The sequence below is a fragment of the Cyprinodon tularosa genome, unplaced genomic scaffold, assembly GCF_016077235.1.
Source record: "Cyprinodon tularosa strain WSP-4 unplaced genomic scaffold, ASM1607723v1 ctg356, whole genome shotgun sequence".
Lineage (NCBI taxonomy): Eukaryota > Metazoa > Chordata > Actinopteri > Cyprinodontiformes > Cyprinodontidae > Cyprinodon > Cyprinodon tularosa.
In genome coordinates, this window is record NW_024039070.1 from 1659561 (window position 1) to 1676819 (window position 17259).

The 17259-nt window shown below is 38.3% G+C and overlaps 1 protein-coding gene across 5 annotated transcripts in view; it reads left to right on the forward strand.

The window, feature by feature from the left end:
* pcsk5b (proprotein convertase subtilisin/kexin type 5b) overlaps window positions 1–17259 on the forward strand; it is a 119155-nt gene that overhangs the window by 12151 nt on the left and 89745 nt on the right. The gene's annotated exons all lie outside the window — the stretch shown is intronic.

A 17259-nucleotide genomic window follows, 5' to 3' on the forward strand; every position in this document is an offset into this window, starting at 1 on the left:
GCGTGATCCAAATTGTATGATATGAATTGTCTTGACTGTACCTTCCACCATTGAAAGCAAACTTTTTTTTTCCTTAGTGACACCAGAGAACCTTTTTTTTTCAATCAAGGCAACACCTTGATCATTAAAATAAAAAAGTAGATAAATAAATAAAGACTTGGGACCGGGACCAGCTGTAAGCTTGCACCCCCCCCCCCCCCACACACACACACACATACAGGAAGTGCAAGAGGAAATTATGGCATTTTGGACTCTGAGATAAACCTGTCAGAATATGTTGTTCAGCGATCAAAGTCTTCTAAGCTTGATAAGACTCCCCAGAGAAACAATCAAGCCTCCAACACTTGAGCCAAGGATAGAAACTTAACTGAAACCTTCTTGATGTTTTTTGGAGTGTTGCAAATTTGTAACAATCCGTTCATTTTGGTCCTTCTAACTAGATGCACTCTTGCTTTATTTTCTCAAAGTGAATATTCATGTGAAGTCTCCTCTTCACATTAGTGTTGTTCATTTAATACGTACTCATGAAGAGTTTTGAAGCAGTTTCAAGCAATCAGTTAAACTGTCTACAGCTGTATCTTATGTACAAGAGTCCAGATGTAGAATTTTTTTTACAATTTTGAACTAACAATTGTTTTGTTTTTTTTGTTTAAACACACCGCCTGTGCAGGACATATGTCCTAATCTGTACTGTGAGGATGTGGCACATGTTTAGTGTTTATTGGTGACATAAATTAACAGTGAATCCAACTTACTAATGTTCATATATTATAGTGGGAGAATTAAACACTTTATGAACTCAATAACATAGAAATTAACATAGTAATTGTGAATAATTTGTTACAACAGAAATATCCTAAAAATGAAAGCAAAAGCTCCGTCACAAGATTGTTAATTATGTAAATATCAAAATCCAAAACAAAAAAAGCTGACAACTTTAAACTCTTTTCTTGCACAAAAGTTTCAAATTTGTAGAAAAATTATGCACTACTTTGGTTTGGATCACCGTTTCCTGGTAAAAAATGTCACTTTGTAAGCTTTTATTTAGGAAAAAATAACCCCATCTCACCTTTATACTCCAAAGCAAGTTTTATTAAAGCTCTCTAAAAAATTAGATAACTTTTACAATATAAAAGTACAAATCAAACATATAGAATGAAAAGTCCTCATTGAAAATGTTTTCCATAGCATGTTTAAAAACGTTTGTATTCAGGAAAAAGAGATATACAATTTAAACCAGAAATGCAAAAGCACATCAACCTTGTTCTGTTTCACAATAAATCTGACTGCATTCTGTTCTAGGTCAGTTTGAAAGACCTAATTATTTCTGTTAACCAGAAACTAGAATCATGAAAAGACATTTATTATCATTGCACACTGTTGCCAGCGTTAAGTGGAAATTTCTACATTATAAAAATAATTTATAAACATCTGAAATTAAAAGGAAAGATGTTTAGAAGTGGTTATTTAGTCTGTTTATGTCGTATGGACAGACGGTTTTAAAAGTATAGCTGAGAGCATTTTACTAAAGAGAAAGATATGAATAGCAACAAAGGAGATAATTGCAGAAGAAAGCAGAATCAAGAGTAAAACTTGCATTTTATTTTTCAGACGGTACAAGATGATTTTAGTCTGATGATAGTCTACAGACAACAATCCTCCTGGGATCGAGGGCTTCATACCGGTCTTGATGACTTAGACTTAGACAACTTTTATTGTCATTTTGTATACATGGAGTAGTTATATACGAAACGAAATTTCGTTTTATACTGCTTTCATGACATTTCCATTTCTTAAAGCTACAGTGTGTAACTTTTAGCGACATCTAGCGGTCAGACTGCAGACTGCAGCAACATGAACATCTCCCCCCCACCGCTTCTCCCCCCCAACAGTACAGCGAGCGTTACGGGACAAAATGTCTTCCACGACGTCCGCATCACCTACCTTCTCAAGTGATGAGGTTTGTTTACATAGATAATTTTGCAGATAGTATTTCATTAGTCTGTGTAGGGTATAGATTTCATGTAGACTTAAGATAATAAATATACCCGTTATTTTTTCCACGTCGTTGTGAAGTTTTGGCGATCTCGCAATCACTAGTTTGTTGGCTCTGCGCTGCCGTAGCGCAAAGATGTCTGCCTCCATGGCTGCGAGACCCGCTCCTATGTAATTATAAATAACGAATTCTAAGGCAACGCAAATATTAAGGTTAAGAGGCTGAGCTCGTAGATGATGATAAAATAACATAGTTATGTATAATATATTACATTTGACTGTATATCCCTGTAATTATTACACACTGTAGCTTTAAAGTGCAACGGTGATCAAATGTAAATGGTGTGGGAGGAAAAAAAAAGTTGCAAAAAATGCATTGATATGAAAGTTCAGAGCATTACATATATATGGTGCAAATATGCAGTGTTATCAGTGTGATGCAGAGTCTGTGACATGATTTAGAGTTTATTAACTGTTCAGCAGTCTAATGGCAGTGGGGAAGAAGCTGTTTCTGAATCTGCTGGAACCTGCATCAAACGCTGCAAAGTCTCTTCCCAGAGGGCAGCAGGGAGAACAGTCCATGGTGGGGGTGTGAGGTGTTTTGATAATGTCACAGGCTCAGGACACGCAGCGGTGGGATGTCTTTTATGGAGGGAAGAGGACCCCCAATGTTTTTCTCCACTTTTCTCACCTTCTTCCAGTCAGCTGCGCTGTAGCCGCCGCACCACACAGTGCAACAGCTGGTCAGAATGCTCTTTATGGTGCTTCTTCCCTGCTTCATGCTTTGCTCTTGATTGTTTTAGGCTTTTCGGTGTACAGAGAATTTTATATTCTATTCCGGATCCATATCAAAGCCAATAAGATGAAGCTAAGATTGAAGAAACATAATTTCTGTTTTTAATTTTCATCAGAACTCTGACTGCAGCATTTTAGATCAGCTGGTGGTATTTAATTACAGTTTGTGGACTTCCTGATATACCCCTTTCCCACTGGCCGAAAAACATGCTTAAACCTGCATAAATTTGCTTTTAGTGGGAGTGTTAACAGCTCACTAGCCCGGGCCAAATGACTCAACAAGCGACCCGGGTACATATCGCCTCGGCTCTGATCGGCATGTTCTGGGAAAGCGAGACCTGTTTCGACCCCCTAATTTACGCGACACCCTTAAGCGCAAAGTCAACACTCTCCGTCAGTCGCGTCTGATCTAACAAGCTGAAAAAGCTCTGTTTAGATTTGAAAAACATGGAGCATCACTGGTGAGAGGGAATCGGACAGATAAATGAGGGAAACAATAAAGCACACCGACTACAGTGATCCCTCGTTTATCGCGGGGGTTACGTTCCGAAAATGACCCGCGATAAGTGAAATCCGCGAAATAGAAAACTTTTTTTTTTTTTTTTTTTTTTACAATTAGCAACTATTACATGTACAGTATACAAATACAGTGACTCACGTGTAGGCCGTTTCACTGCTCTTCAGACTGGGACGCTGCATCCTGACTGCGCTCTGCAGTGTTCTCTTCTTCTGAAGCCCGCGGTGCAGGTGTGTTTGTTCGGGAGAAGAACATAGTGATAAGCGGCTGTTGTCGCTCTTTTTTCTTCTTTGCAAAAAGATCCTTGTACACCGACATGCCACCATCGATAACGTTGGAGAACTGTAATGAACGGCTCATCAAAGGGTCCCATTCCTCAGCTACTCGCTTAAGTTCAGTGGCCATTCGCACCATGGTTGCTAAGCGACCAACCGTTAGTCCTTCCTCCTCATCTCTCGTGTCCTCTTCTCCCTCTTCTCTTTCATCGTCGCTTTGTGGCTTTGTCATTTCTGCCAGCTCTGCATCGGTCAGCGGCTGTGCGTCTCCATCAATCAGGGCGTTTATGTCATCCGGACTCATGTCATTAAAGCCGTCTCCTCCAATCTGTTTAGCCAGATTCACAGCTGTTTCTACGGCAGAGTGGTGGACCTCGTCAAGCGAGCCTCCGGTTGCGTTTTGCACTGCCTCTGGCCATAGTTTTTTCCAGCAGGCCTTCAGAGTTTCCGTTTTCATTTCCTGAATGGCCCTCTGAATGTTTTGGAGACACGATGCGATGGTGTATCCACGCCAGTAGTCCTTCAGTGAGAAATCTTGATCCGAGTCCATAGCGTCAACAAGATGTTGCAGGGTGTTGCGTGTATAGAGAGCCTTGAAAGCACGGATGACTTCTTGGTCCATGGGCTGAATCAGGGATGTAGTGTTTGGAGGCAGAAATTCGATTTGCACACCATCATATGCCAAATCATTACCGTGACCTCCGCCGTTGTCAAGGAGCAGAAGCACTTTAAAGTCCAGTCCCTTTCCTCTCAAATAACACTTGACCTCCGGGATGAAACAGTTTTTGAACCAATCCAGATTGAGCGCTTTTGTCATCCAAGCCTTTGCATTGTACATCCAGTAAACAGGCAAATCATCCTTATTTTTGTTTTTCAGCGCCCTGGGATTTTTAGACCTGTAAATCAGCCCCGGTTTAATCATGAAACCTGCGGCATTTCCGCACATAGCCAGGGTCAAACGGTCTTTGTGAACTTTAAATCCTGGGGCTTTGGCTTCTTCCTGCATGATGAAGGTGCGGGAGGGCATTCGTTTCCAAAATAAGGCAGTCTCATCCATGTTAAAAACTTGTTCGGGCTTATATCCCCCCTCCTCAATGATCGCCTTGAATTTATTGTTCACGAAGGCTTCTGCCTCAGCGGTATCCGCAGACGCCATCTCACCATGCAGACAAACATTTTTAAGTCCAAAGCGTTTCTTAAACTTTTCAAACCAGCCCTTGCTTGCATTAAATGCGCTTGGCACTTTGTCAGCAGCACTTGCTGAGGGCCCGGCATCCTCTCCCTCTTCCCCGTCACTGACAGCAAAGTTTTCATACAGCATTCTCGCTTTTGTGCAGATAACGTTTGTATCCAGGGTTATGTTTTTTTTCCTGCAGTCATTAATCCACAGAGCTAATGCCGTCTCCATCCGTACCATGGTCTTGTTGCGGACAGTTACAACCCTTTTTGCATTCGTATTAAAATTGACTGCTGCTGTTGTCCTTATGTTTTTTTCTTCCTTCTTTATGTAACGAACGGAAGATTCATTGATTCCGTAATGGCGAGCAACGGCTGCATAGCTTTTACCTTCCCTTAGCATGTCCAGAAGTTTAACTTTATCTGAGATAGGTAGCATCTTCCGCCGTTTGGTCCCATCCGCAGGTGCTTTTGTCGGTCCAGGCCGTTTCGTCGACATTATGGGTTTAGGAGATGTTCGAAATTACAAGATAATTTGGCCAACTTAATGTAAATTTGCCAAGCTGTTTTATGTACGTACACAACTGCACGAGACGACAAAATGATAGCACAATTCGTAGCATGTTTTGATACAAGAAGCGGGAGTGCGTTTTTAGCGAATCAGAATGCAGAGCACAATGCAAAAAAAAAAAAAATGCATTATGAAAATCCGCGAAATATCGAATCCGCGAATAAGTGAACCGCGAAGTGGCGAGGGATCACTGTACACCCTGGATTCCTTCCATGTTTCTCTATCTTGTTTACTTTCCTGATTTCTGTTGCACTGGTGACATCATCAAAGCTAACCCAATGTGATGTTGCCAGCAGACATGCAGTGGCGAAGGAACAGAGGCCATGCAGCTTGCAATATTCCGGAGATGAAAGAAAGAAATTGTAGAAAGCTCTTTAATATGTATTATTACTTTGTGTCATTTTCACTCTCCAATGATAATTTTCCCTAATGTACAGCTTGAATAGCAAGAAAGACAGACGGAAGAAGGCATTAGTTTCCTCTATCAGCAGCACAGATGTGTGAGTAGCACTATAAGATAGTGACATACAGAGAGAAGAAAGTTCGTTATATAATATTAAAACATGTTTTACAACTAACACAATTACCCCTCCTTTGAAGACTGCATGTATTATATTTATTATCACTGCAGTTCGGCACATAAATAGTTTGCATTTTTGAAGAGAGAGACCTCTTGCAAGCTGCTTTATTTAATCTGATGATTATGAATAAAAGCATTTGCATTTTGCATGTTCTGATGATCAGCATATGTTCATTAAAACAAGCCTGCTAATGTTCTTCTCATTTTCGTGAAGCAAACCTGTTGAATACCTGGTCAGTAGATCTTTGAGAGTTGTGTCAAGTTTGCACATGTTTTTATACATGCAAACCTTTAGTAGATCAGGGCCTTAAGGTTTTTGTTCTGGCTACTGGGTACCTTCAGGGTTCCTTTTAACAGGATGTCGTTAACGTTAAGGCTTTGCAAGGTCAAGCTTCGGATTTACAACTCTGACCTGTTAAAGCTTTGCACATAAACCCCAAACCTCGGAGCAGCTAACCAGATACTACTGTTGGTTTCTCTTTTTACCTTTTATTGTTTGCAATGGCAAAGATTACTTTAAAAGGTGTCAGAAGACTGTTTAGTCAAGCTTTGTCATATTCAGCTGTGAAAGGTACTACATAATTTTACTACCCAATTTCTGTAAAATAATGTTAGAGCCTTTCAATTACTTTATTTTATTGAGAGGTAATAAACAAAATTAGCAGGAAATAAAAACAACATTTTTAACCCTAAAGAAGCAGCTTTTTTATCACCAACTCTATCAGGAGTAACCTTACTGGACCACCTGGATGTCCAACAGCAATCTCTCCTGGTCAAACTACAACACTTTAAGCATTAAGATGGCAGTTTTAAAAGTGCTACAATTTGACTTAACCGAGTTTAATGGTTTTTTAAAAGATTTTTTTTTTTTACATTTAACAAACGGAATATTCCTGGACATAACTTGCTCTTTTCTATCTTCATCTTTCAGCGATTGCTGTGATTCAGCATCTGATGAAAGTCATTTTGCCAAATTGGTCTTGAGACTTATGCATCTATTAATTTATTTGTCTCGCACAGAGACTGCAGTCTATGGATTTTTTTTATATATATATATATATAATTACATCAGGATAACATGGGGTATGAAAATCTCAAAGTCTGCAGAGTTTCAAGCACAAAACAAAAAAATCCAATAAATCATAGTATTTTCCCTTTAATCTGTTATTCTTTTATTTTGTTTTTTAAAGAAATAACTACAGTAATTTAGGTCTGAAATATCTCAGTTGTTTTCTGTTGACTGAAAAACAATGATTTCACTATTACAGTGGTTATTCTTCTTTCTGTGTCATTTTAAAACGTGGGCAGAGATCATTAAAGAAATGGAACTTCTAAAGGGCTCCTGCAGTGTCACTGAGCTTTACAACTGCTTAAATGAAACTGCTTTTTTTCTATAAAATAAATTTCAATGTATTTCAATGGACATATAGTGTAATATTGTATTTAGTTGAATGTAGTAAGCTTGATGTTTGTCATTACCGTAATCTTATATTTTCTTTTGAGTTTATATATGTATATAGTAATATTTATATTTTAGAGTGGCCGAGCCATAGTACTGAGTTAAATCTGTCAGAGTATTTGTAAAGAGATTCAAAGATTAGGGATTGTGTCAATGTGACTGGATGAATGAATTTGTCTTTGTATACTTGTCAGGTAGAGTGTTTGCCTCAGAAACTGGGCCCCTTTAGGATTTGGGGCCTCTGTGGTAGGGCTCCAGGTGCTCTCGTCTGCCCTTCTCTGGTGGGTGCAGCCATCCCTGTAGCCCATTTACACTACCCTCTGAAAACCGATCCGTGCCGATCAGACCGATCAGCTAACCTTGCCGAGCTTGGTTTCTGATGACCATTTACACACCACGCTAGCACGGTTCCTCGCCTCCTAGTGACGATCTACGGTGCTACAGCTCTTTAGAGGTAAACAAGCAAATCCACAAGGCTGCTTAGGCTGTAACATTTAGGAAGTTTGGTTATAATTGTGATATTTCTTTTTTTGCGGAGTGTCAGGTGAAGAAGGCAGGCTTTATTGAATTTACTTGATAGAGTTGGCTTTTGGGAAATGGATATGACAAACGATAGTTTAATCAGGGCTTACAGATGTAGGAAACAAGGACAGATGTTGCGGTTCATCACACTGCTAAGCAGAATCATTACTGGAAATTCTGTGGCATGGTAGGGAAGCTTTTTTTTATTGAATGTCTGAAATGTAATGATTACTGAGTCTTAAGGGCTGGTTATACTCCCGCAGCAGTGTGTTGCAGTGAGCTTGTCGCAGGTATGACGCAGACATTTTTGATTTATACTCAATATTGAAGTGTGGTCTGCGCTATGTTATTCCACGCCACAACACGAAAGGGAAAACCACAAAATAGCCGTGGGTCTAGATACAGCTGGGGCGGTGAGGAAATGGGGGCAAGTTTGTCCGACAACGCAGGGACATGAGGGTGAAAAAGAGCGGGGATCCAGGTGGAAAAAGGATCTCAGCATTCTCAGTCACCTCGTTCTTCTAGCTGGTCCAACTTCACAAGTCGTTTTCTGCAATCGCGGTCATACTAAGAAAACAAGCCGGTAAGGTACCAAACAGGAGATACGCATGAGTAGAGCGGATGTAGATTTGACCAATCAGAGGCCTCCTGTCTCTGGCACTGTCTGCTGTCACCTACAATTTGGGAGAGGTGCAGCAGAGTGTCAAAGGAGGGGGCGGGGACGTTTCTGCGTTCAACGTGACACCTACGCATACGACCTAGTTTAGGTATAAATCAGACTTTACTGTAAGGAGATGACGCTGTCTGCTCATGCGCTCTTTGTTGTCTGAGAACCGTGACAGAATGCCAAGCCCTACTGATGAACTCGTACCAGTTTAGTGAGGCTTGGTTGTGTCTGGCATCGTCCGGTTCAGTTTTACGTGCCTTTTGTACTCAACAGTTACCGTGCTCGGACCATTCTCGGCACGGTTTCAGAGGAGTAGTGTAAATGGGGCTTATATCTGCCCTCCCTGTGTCCCTGTAATCCAGTGTGCCTTGGGGTATCTGTGGTTCCCATCGCCTCTTCAATTGATCCATGGCCCTGTAGCTTGAGTCTGGGGCCACTCCCACACCTGCTATTGAACATATTTTGTCTATAAAGAAGCTTTGTAATTCCTTTATAAACGAGCATGCCCATTCATACATACCATAGGAGTTTGGTTCCAGGTGTTCAAGTTGAAGCTACAGACATATACATATAACACAATATTGTATAATCACCTTACGTTTTGCTTTCCACACTCATATACTGACCGGGCATCTCAGAGATTCCTGCTGCATTTGAAGCTAGTTTAAGGTATACTTTGGTTGTCTTTTGTCTTCTTTTTGCCGTTGTTAAGTTGTCTATTTTGTGTTCGTCTCATGTCATACAGGTGTGGAAGCAGATTTCTAGGAGTTACTGTATATCTTCTGCTTTTGCCTAATCAAAGGTTATTAAACAAACAATGGAGACCTACCAAAGGGTGGTTAGCAATTTTTAAAGCTATTGATTGTTGAATTTTGAATTCAGTTTATCTCTTGATACAGTCTTAATGGATTCATTTAAAGCTCATAGCTACAACAGCATAGTATTTCTTTTAAAAACAACAGATCTGCAGAATGTCCAGAGTGATGCAAATAAAAGTTTTAATATCTTAATAAAAAAAAATTAACTTTTACAAATTTTGATGCTTCCAAACCATACAAGTATTTCTGATGCCAATGTGGATATAAGCATAGATTTGTTAGGGTCTTTCTATAAACAATTTAGTTGATTGAATAGTTTAAGATTTAAATCTGAAAGAAATAAAATAAATTTTGATCTTAACAAAATTCTAGGCATTTATATTTTTTATTTATGTGAAATTCTTGTTTGGGACTGTTCCAGTTAACCCCTCTATTTATGCAATAAATTTAACAGCTGCATAAATAAAGAGTAGATGCAACATAAGAATGCTCCTTTTATATTTCTAGACTTACTGTAAAGTTTTAGTTTCTCAAAGTAATAATGGGCTTCTTCTCTCAGGGCAAAGGTTTATGAGTTTTCTGCTTGCTACCGTTTTTTTTTTTTGTGTGTCTTTCAACCCTCAGCTTACATTTTTGTAGCCTGCAGCTCAAACATCATCACACAAACAGCAGTGAAAGAGGATCAATTTGTTCCCATTTGTTCTACTGAAGTGAACTCTTCCCCAGTTTCCCCTGGTTACTGACCCAGGCAGTGAGAGAGCCACCTGCAAACCCTTTCCACAAAGAAGGAACGAGAGCCGAGGGGAAGGAGGGAGCAACAGAAATGGGAGAACAACCATCTGAGGGAGCAAATGGTCATCTGTGGATAAGGGGACCAAAAAAATGTAATGAAAAAGAATTGCTAAGAGAGCAGTAAATCAGTGGCAGTGATGAGAGAGTTAGAAGACTGAAATAACTAGGATTTTGAGTGAATAGAAAGCACTATGGGAACTTTGACACAGGAGCAGAAGTGTTAGCAGACAATCCACCATTCAATCAAATTGGAGTTAAGTGACTAAATAGATTGTCATACCTCAAAGCCAGGAAACGAAACGGCAAAAAAACAACTTAAGCAATAAGCTTTAGGGGCAGTAGTGCAATGTTGTTTTGCTTGGACAAACTCTGGCACACAAAATCTATTAGATATAGATAACAGAAGTCTGTTTTATGGGGTATGAAAACAAGAGAGACCTTACCTGTAGTTGCTTACAGATAATTCTAGTGTGGCCTTTAGTCCACCTCTGGGTATATATTTAGGAGAAAAAAAAAAAAAAATATATATATGTTAAGTTACTAAGGATTACTTCCAAGGTGTGAAAAATATAATACAACAGAACTCCGCTGTCCAGAGTTCTGCAGCTATGTGAGAACAAGAGTTACAGTGAGATCAGAAAGTTCTGAATGTGAACAGAAACCCTCTTCTTTAAAATATAAAAATTGACTTTTTCCCTCATGCTGTTACATAATTCAAAAGATTAAGTCCTATAAAGCTGCTGGTTTATTTGCGGTAAGACATTCTGACTGCACCGTCATTTGGATTTGTATAGTTTGAGAAACCGCAGCATGAAAGCAAAGACATTCCAGTTTCCATGAAGTCAAAGTAGAAAAAATCATAAAAAAAATCATATTCTAAATTTTTTACTTCTATTTATTAAGTCCTCAACCAAAGCTTGACCTGAAAAACTTAGCTTACTGTGTCTAAGTTGCTTAAATCTAATTTTCAATCCTTTGTAATAGGTAAAAACATATCACTGCTGAAGATGATGAAGAAGTTTCGAGCTAAAAAATAAAATTTTTGAGGCATTTAAATATGAATTTTGCATTTAGAGTAATATTTCATCATAATTAGGGCTGCAACTAACAATTATTTTGCAAATCATTTAATTATTTTTCGATTAATAATCAGATTCTAAAAGGCTCCTTGAAGGAGATTTTTTGTGCAATGAAACCAGATGATACTAAAATTTTTCTAATTGAAGAATTCTTGATGGGGAATATTGACAGACGAAAAAGGTTTTTTATCTTAAATGCAAAATGTTAATACTTTCTTTTCTTTTTTTTATTAATTTTTTTATAATTTTGGTATAATTGCTGCTCTAAGTGGGTCGCTCTGTCAGCTAAAGATACGTTTTAGAGTTTTGTACTCCGGTTAACAATTAATCGATTACTAAATTAGCTGACAATTATTTCAATAATAACGATTAATCAGATATTTGTTTCAGCCCTAGTAAGACCGCTTCAAACTGCACCATCACTCCTTGCGCTTGCTTGCTTAATAGATATCAACATGAAGCCTACAGCCCTCCACAGCCGTCACCCCATATAAGGATGTATTTCCTATACGCAATTTTCTTCTCTAGCTGATGTCAGAAATATGCAGCTACTGAAGATATGCATACCAGATCTTTGTGTTGCTGCTAATAGTGAGGTCTTCCTGGATTGAAAGCAATCTCGTTGATTATTTTGGCAGATTTCAAATGTCCAATATCAGTTGAAAACAGAATGATGCAGAGGAGGTTCCTGCACAGGCATTGAATCTAACAGAGACATCAGGGGGGCATCTTGAGTAAATAATGCTTTCAGTTTACTGTTGTTTAGAAATGCGGTAAAAACTTTGGGATGCCTTCGTGGATCCAAGATTTGCGAATAGCTGGAAAGCTCCTGCACTACTTCAGAGTTGTTTGGGACCTAATGGGTTGTGTAAACAGTCACTTTAGAGCTGATCGTCCTGGTGGAAGTCAGAAGTTAAATGATCTGAGACCAGAACAGATGAAGGAAGCTTCAGGCTTTTTCTCACTTCTTTGATTCCCTGGTTTTCATATCTTGCTCTACTCTACAAAACTAATAATACCTTTCACATTGGAAAATATTATTATAAGCTTTTCTTTACAACCTTTAAAACACAATATAGTAAAGAAATCAGTATCATTTACTATAATATCAATTACCCGCTCTCCTCTTGCTGCCTTCTGTTCCCTCATGCAATTTGTTTTTTACTTGTCTCCTCTTCGAGCCAAGGCTCCTTCCCTCCCGTGGGACTCCTTCTCTTCAGCTCTTTATCGCCTCCCCTTCTCCCATCTTATCTCTTCTTGTTGCCTCGCACTCCAACTCTCTGGAGATCCTCATAGATTGTTTCAGTGCATGAGACCAGATAATCACTCTGCAGTCATCAAGTAGGCTTTTCTATTCTTCCTTTTGTTCCTTTCTCCTCTTCATCTACAAAAGCTGTATTGATGCTGAGAAATGTTTTGCCTTGCTTTCTGCCTGTTTGAACCGGCATTTTTACCTTCTCTTTTTTGTTAAATAAGTCGAGCTCAGTCAGACTGGATGATAGATACAGGTGCTGGTCATAAAATTAGAATATCATGAAAAAGTAGATTGATTTCAGTAATTCCATTTAAAAAGTGAAACTTGTATATTATATTCATACATTACATACAAACTCATATATTTCAGATGTTTATTTTGTTTAATTTTGATGATTACAAATGACAACAAATGAAAATCTCAAATTCATCATATCAGAAAATTAGAATATTGTGAAAAGGTTCAAAATTGATGGCCCCTGGTGCCACACTCTAATCAGCTAATTAACTCAAACCACCTGCAAAAGCCTTTAAATGGTCTTTCAGTCTAGTTCTATAGGCTACACAATCATGGGGAAGACTGCTGACTTGACAGTTGTCCAAAAGACGACCATCGACACCTTGCACAAGGAGGGCAAGACACAAAAGGTCATCGCTAAAGAGGCTGGCTGTTCACAGAGCTCAGTGTCCAAGCACATTAATAGAGAGGCGAAGGGAAGGAAAAGATGTGGTCGAAAAAAGTGTACAAGCAAGAGAGATAACCGCACCCTGGAGAGGATTGTGAAACAAAACCCATTCAAAAATGTGGGGGAGATTCACAAAGAGTGGACTGCAGCTGGAGTGAGTGCTTCAAGAACCACCACACACAGACGTATGAAAGACATGGGTTTCTGCTGTCGCATTCCTTGTGTCAAGCCACTCTTGAACCACAGACAGCGTCAGAAGCGTCTTGCCTGGGCTAAAGAGAAACAGGACTGGACTGCTGGTGAGTGGTCCAAAGTCATGTTATCTGATGAAAGTAAATTTTGCATTTCCTTTGGAAATCAAGGTCCCAGAGTCTGGAGGAAAAGAAGAGAGGCACTTCATCCACGTTGCTTGAAGTCCAGTGTAAAGTTTCCACAGTCAGTGATGGTTTGGGGTGCCATGTCATCTGCTGGTGTTGGTCCATTGTGTTTTCTGAGGTCCAGGGTCAACGCAGCCACATACCAGGAAGTTTTAGAGCACTTCATGCTTCCTGCAGCTGACCAACTTTTTGGAGATGCAGATTTCATTTTCCAACAGGACTTGGCACCTGCACACAGTGCCAAAGCTACCAGTACCTGGTTGAAGGACCATGGTATCCCTGTTCTTAATTGGCCAGCAAACTCTCCTGACCTTAACCCCATAGAAAATCTATGGGGTATTGTGAAGAAGAAGATGCAATACACCAGACCCAACAATTCAGAAGAGCTAAAAGCCACTATTAGAGCAACCTGGGCTATCATAACACCTGAGCAGTGCCACAGACTGATCGACTCCATGCCACGCCGCATTGCTGCAGTAATACAGGCCAAAGGAGGCCCAACTAAATACTGAGTGCTGTACATGCTCATACTTTTCATGTTCATACTTTTCAGTTGGCCAACATTTCTATAAATCCTTTGTTTTTATTGGTCTTCAGTAATATTCTAATTTTCTGATATGATGAATTTGAGATTTTCATTTGTTGTCATTTGTAATCATCAAAATTAAACAAAATAAACATCTGAAACATATGAGTTTGTATGTAATGTATGAATATAATATACAAGTTTCACTTTTTAAATGGAATTACTGAAATCAATCTACTTTTTCATGATATTCTAATTTTATGACCAGCACCTGTATTCGTTTTCATGCTTTTTGCACGACTTCACTGGGCTGTTCTACAACTTTTAAAGTGGACATTTCAGGTCCTGTGTTCTGACTTGTATTCTGCATCCTGTAGCTGTTTCTACACTTAAATATCTTTGCGTGATATATTGAAAGTGTTTCTGTGAGATATTCAAGGTTTGGCTATTGCCTATGCTATTGTACTGCTCTGAATCTTCCACTTCAATGCCTTTTTGCACCATGTCTCTCCCACACTGTTTACATTTTGATCACTAATGCACTAAGCTGCTCCTCAAAAATCCACTGTTGGAAAGCTGTATAATCGAAATTTCTTTTTATTTTATTTTTTATTTTTTAAATACACTTTGTGTATACAAAATGACAAAGTTTGTCTAAGTCTATTGTTTGCCTGGCGCCTAAACCTTCCCCTAATTATCCCTGTGTTCTGTCTGCTTTGTTTTTCTGTCTTAATTCTGCTGTTTGTTCAGTACGGTAATATTCTCTATTAAACCCTTTAACCAGCCGGTTGAGCTGTCATTTAAGGACTCCATACTAATTAGTAGATTTCAGAAGGGAATAAATTAGGGTTATCACAGCTTGGGGGCTTGATTACAATGTACACCACACTTTCTAGATAATCGCTTGTATCACATTTGTGTGTGTTGGATTGTCACACAAAACCCAAGTAAATAAAAAAAAAAATGTTTTGGCTTTTAAGATGAAGAACGAGTGCTTGTGCAGATGTTTGCACATTTGATCATAAATTTATATGTTTTAGCTCATTATTGCCAAATCTTTCTAAATCTTTAAAGCATCTTCTGTCTGTTAGATGAGGAGGTTTTAAATTCTTTCTTTGCATCAGGCTGTTTTAGACTTATACTTAGATTCAACTTTATTTATCCCTTGGGATTGCTTCTTCAGGGAAATTCTGGTCCCAGTTGCTTATATGGAGTACAAAGTATTAAAGCAAGATGCCGTTAAAGATAAAAATACAACAGACAATATAAAAATAGTGTATATATAGTACAAAAGAGCATGAAATAAGTTGTAATGTCCTTTAGTTATATCTGCACAGTATAGAGCTAAGGAAAGACTACACAGTAGTTGATTTGGATTATTGCACTTGCACTGAAGAAATGTACTAACCATATAAATAAGTTTTTAAAAAATGACACCGGCTACACAGTAGTTGGTATGTGTTATTGCACAGTGAGAGAGAAGAATATTGCACGAGTCACAATAGGTAATGTTTTGCATAAGATGTCCTAGGAGGGGTTGCTGAGCCTTGTCCCTCTTCTTATCACCTCCCCTTCCCCCAAGTGAGGAGTTGTTTCTAGATTTTAGATGACATCTTGGTTCTTAGGTTGAAATGCTAAAGATTGTATACAAATAGCCCTATAGTCAAATAGATAATTATAAAAGCCCAAGAAACATACATAGCGGAGAACTTTGTAGTAAAGCAGAATTTAACTGTTTTCCAGGAATGAAAATTGGACAGCTTTACATTGACTTACTCTGATTCATGACCAGTAGGTCCGATAAGGGAAGCCTGATATTTACCCCGTTAAATGCATCGAGGTAGACAACTTGTTTTCTTCTTTGAAGACATTTTATATTCTAAATTTTAGGCTTAGAAAAATGGATATCATTACGGACACACTTTAGTTCACATATTGGGGAACTTTTTTAAGCCCCATATTTTCTCAGGAAAAAAAAAAAGAATCGACAAGTCAGATGTAAAATATCTGTATCGGCTCGTAAAAGCCTGAATTGGTTCTGCACAAGAAGGAAAAAATAAAAACAGGCACATAAATATTTTTAAATTAATAAATAGCGTTAAAATGTGCCATAGATGTGTTTTTTTATTTCTGTGCTCAAGCACTTGTTTGAGATGCATTTGTTTGATAATAGTTTCCCCTTTTGATTAATGTATATTATAATAACAATAAGATTTAATTAATACAAAAATAACTGCTACAGCGCTAGTTTGAGTTATCTCTTTGCTTTTGATCCGTTATTATAAAATAGACAATTATTCATTCCTTGAGTTACTGCTTTCTTTAACTTAGTTTTAGGTCCATATTAGATGCAAATAGCAGTAAAACCCTTAGAGAGTCTAGAAAACCATTACTAAAGACAATCTTAAAAGAAACAATCTGTTTTTTCAAAGGTGAAATCTAAATAGATGACAGTTGAGGTGAAGACTTCTACAAACCAATTTAGTTTGTCTTCTTTGCGGCTCATGTTTACGTACCAAATCAAATTCTATACTATTTGCCTTTCTTTTCTGCGCATGTTGTGTCTGATCTTATTTTAGTTTCTTTTCTACCATCATCTCTGAGCATAAACTTTTGGACGTATGAAACCTGCTAGACTAAACATGAAGAAGCAGAGTTCCTCAGGACGCAGCCAATGGGTCCATCCGTTCTGCTCAGATTTAGAGAATCCAGTTTTCAAAATAAGAAAATTCTGTCTGACACCATGCTGACAGTCTTTCCAAATACTGACCTGTGCTTTGAAGCTAACCCACAACATTTAAGAGACTGATGTTACCTCTGTGTAAACTAACAAATTCACAGCAAAGCTTTTCCATCCAGCAGGAAGAAACATATGCTGTGATATTTGACCAAAAAAAAAAAAACATTTGCTTATACGTGCTAGATTAAAATTATGGTTTTCCCTAAAAAAAAAAAACAAAAAAAAAAACATCGAGCCTCGTCTTCCCTCTATGTCTTGATGCTTTTATTGTTAGTCATCTTTTGATGCTTTTCAGTTGAAACCAGATGTTTCCATCCATTTCTTTTGAAACCTGCTTTTCTTGCTAACAGACTAAACATTTCTCCTCTTTGGTCAAGTAATATTATTAGCATTAGTCTCTTTATTATTATTTAAATAACTGAATAAGGGT